This window comes from Nicrophorus vespilloides, unplaced genomic scaffold (assembly GCF_001412225.1).
Source record: "Nicrophorus vespilloides isolate i.1.1-1 unplaced genomic scaffold, Nicve_v1.0, whole genome shotgun sequence".
Lineage (NCBI taxonomy): Eukaryota > Metazoa > Arthropoda > Insecta > Coleoptera > Silphidae > Nicrophorus > Nicrophorus vespilloides.
The window spans coordinates 3,421-7,260 of record NW_017099558.1 but is presented as its reverse complement, the minus strand read 5'-3'; positions in this window follow the sequence as shown (position 1 = coordinate 7,260).

Below are 3,840 nucleotides of genomic sequence, written 5' to 3'. Positions count from 1 at the left end.
AATATTAGTTTGTAGCTTCAATGGTGTCTTCATAATTGATTAACAAACTTTGGTATTTCACAAATAAGTTGGGAAAATAACGTCTTCGAAAATGGTCTGTATTTTCGTATACAACAACTCTCAGAAGAATTTTGGACATTAATGTTGATCTTAAATATACAGAGATTAAAATGAGATAAATACAGGCTTGTAGCTATCATAGCTTGGTCACAATTAATTATCAAACTTTGGTATTAGACAGTTTGGAGAATAACATTTTCGAAATGGCCTGTATTTTTCTATACACCAACTCTAGAAGAATTGACATTAATGTTGATCTTGAAATATACAGAGATTAAAATGAGTGTAAATACAGGCTTGTAGCTACCATAGCTTCGTCACAATTAATTATCAAACTTTGGTATTAGATAAAACAACGTTTTCCAAAATGTCCTGTATTTTCGTAAGCACTTGCTCCAAGATGATTGTTGAACTAAAATATAGAGAGATTAAAATATGTGAAATTATAGATTGATAGTTATCAAAATACTTTTAGTCTCTTTCTGGAGATTTGATGAAAATAAACATTTTTGTTTTTCCAGTATTTCATTCAGAAATGTTTTTCCAATCTCTAAGGATCATGTACGAAGCAACAATAGAATCTACGCTAATTTTAATCTGCGTATATTCAAGATCAACATCCATATACATAATTCTTCTGGGATCTCATGTTTACGAAAATACAGGCCATTATCTAAGTCTTTGTTTTCCTACTTGTTCAACAAAGTTTATATGTATGTTTGGTTGCAGAGTGTTTCCTGAATATACCGAAAGATGACTCTGCTTGTCTTAATTACAATGCATATAACTCTAAATCTAATTAGCATTTTATTTATTAGACCAAAGTAATAACATGATATTAATTCAGAAATAATTATTATATGTTTGTTTATTTAAATAAGAACGGTTTTTAAGAAGTGGGTTTTGTGCAGCGCCAAAATGCCTGAACTACAGACTTTGAAATATTGCTAACAGATGGTACCAGCTGTCACTCAAATTGGAAAATATATTTTGCGCCTAAACTACAGGCAACCGAACATACATATAGTTATTGAATAACAATTATGAAAAGAACGACTTAGATAATGGCCTGTATTTAGATATACATAAGCTCCCAGAAGAATGTTAGAAATGAATGTTGATCTTGATTATACGTAGATTCAAATGAGCATAAAAATTGGATTATAGTTGCTATAGCGTCTTCTTAATTAATTAACAAACTTTTCACAAATGACACATTTTCGAAAATGTTATTCTCCAAACAGTCTAATACCAAAGTTTGATAATTAATTGTGACCAAGCTATGATAGCTACAAGCCCTTATTTATACTCATTTTAATATCCGTATATTTAAGATCAACATTAATGTCCAAAATTTTTCTGAGAGTTAGTGTATACGAAAATACAATCTCATTTTAGAAGACGTTATTTTCCCAACTTATTTGTGAAATACCAAAGTTTGTTAAACAATTATGAAGACACCATTGAAGCTACAAACTAATATTTACGCTAATTTTAATCTGCGTATATTCAAGATCAACATCCATATGTATAATTCTTCTGGGATCTCATGTTTACGAAAATACATGCCATTATCTAAGTCTTTGTTTTCCTACTTGTTCATCAAAGTTTATATGTATGTTTGGTTGCAGAGTGTTTCCTGAATATACCGAAAGATGACTCTGCATGTCATAATTAAAATGCATATAACTCTAAATCTAATTAGCATTTTATTTATTAGACTAAAGTAATAACATAAGAATAATTCAGGAATAATTATTATATGTTTTTTTATTTAAATTAGATCGTTTTTTAAGAAGTAGGTTTTGTGCAGCGCCAAAATGCCTGAACTACAACCTTTGAAATATTGCTAACAGATGGTACCAGCTGTCACTCAAATTGGAAAATATATTTTGCGCCTAAACTACAGGCAACCGCACATACATATAGTTTTTGAATAACAATTAAGAAAACAACGACTTAGATAATGGCCTGCATTTAGGTATACATAAGCTCCCAGAAAAATGTTAGAAATTAATGTTGATCTTGAATATACGTAGATTCAATTGAGCATAAATATTAGATTATAGCTGCTATAGCGTCTTCAAAATTAATTAACAAACTTTGGTATTTCACAAATTATATCTAGCAAAATAACGTCTTCGAAAATGGCCTGAATTTTCGTAAATATTAGTTCCCACAAAAATCTTAGACATTAATGTTGATCTTGAATATAAGTAGATTCAAATGAGCATAAATATAATATTTCACAAATGACAGCTGGCAAAATAACGTCTTCGAAAAAAAGCCTGTATTTTCGTAAAAAATAGCTTCCACAAGAATGTTAGACATTGAAGTTGATCTTGAATATATGTAGATTCAAATGAGCATCAATATTCAATTATAGCTGCTATAGCGTCTTCATAATTAATTAACAAACTTTGGTATTTCACAAATGACACATTTTCGAAAATGTTATTCTAATGTCTAATACCAATTCTATGTCTAATACCAAAGTTTGATAATTAATTGTGACCAAGCTATGGTAGCTACAAGCCTGTATTTATACTTATTTTAATTTTTGTATATTTAAGATCAACATTAATGTCGAAAATTTTTCTGAGAGTTGGTGTATACGAAATTACAGGCCATTTTCGAAGACATTATTTTCCCAACTCATTTGTGAAATACCAAAGTTTATTAATTAATTTTGAAGACGCTATAGTAGCTACAATCAAATATTTATGCTCATTTGAATCTACGTATATTCAAGATCAACATTCATTTCTAACATTCTTCTGGGAGCTTATGTATACGTAAATACAAGCCATTATCTAAGTCGTTGTTTACGTAATCGTTCTTCAAAAAGTATATGTATGTTCGGTTGCCTGTACATTAGGCGCAAAATATATTTTCCAATTTGAGTGACAGTTGGCACCATCTATTAACAATATTTCAAAGGTTGTAGTTCAGGCATTTTAGCGCTGCACAAAACCCACTTCTTAAAAACCGTTCTAATTTAAATAAACAAATATTTAATAATTATGCCTGAATTAATCTTATGTTATTACTTTAGTCTAATAAATATAATGCTAATTAGATTTAGAGTTATATGCATTTTAATTAATACAAGCAGTGTCATCTTCCGGAATATTCAGGAAACTGTCTGCAACCAAACATACATATAAACTTTGATTAACAAGTCTTGGATTATGGGCTGTATTTACGTATACATAAGCTCCCAGAAGAATGTTAGAAATGAATGTTGATCTTGAATATTCCTAGATTCAAATGAGCATAAATATTTAATTGTAGCTGCTATAGCGTCTTCAAAATTAATTAACAAACTTTGGTATTTCTCAAATTATATCTACCAAAATAACGTCTTCGAAAAAGGCCTGTATTTTCGTAAATATTAGTTCCCACAAAAATCTTAGACATGAATGTTGATCTTGAATATACGTAGATTCAAATGAGCATAAATATTGGATTATAGCTGCTATAGCCTCTTCATAATTAATTAACAAATTTTGGTATTTCACAAATGATACATAGAAAAATAACGTCTTCGAAAATGTACTGTAGTTTCAGAAAAAAACATGTTACCAGAAGAATTTTTATATGAATGTTGATCTAGAATAGTGGTTTCCAAACTTGATGTTACTACGCCTCCCTCAAAAGTATGTAATCATTTGGCGCCTCCCCTTCCATAAAAGGAACGCCCATAACACCAATATGGATAAGAGCACAGGAATGTATCTATACTTGCTAGATTTCCCAAACATTCAGCTTTCATATGCA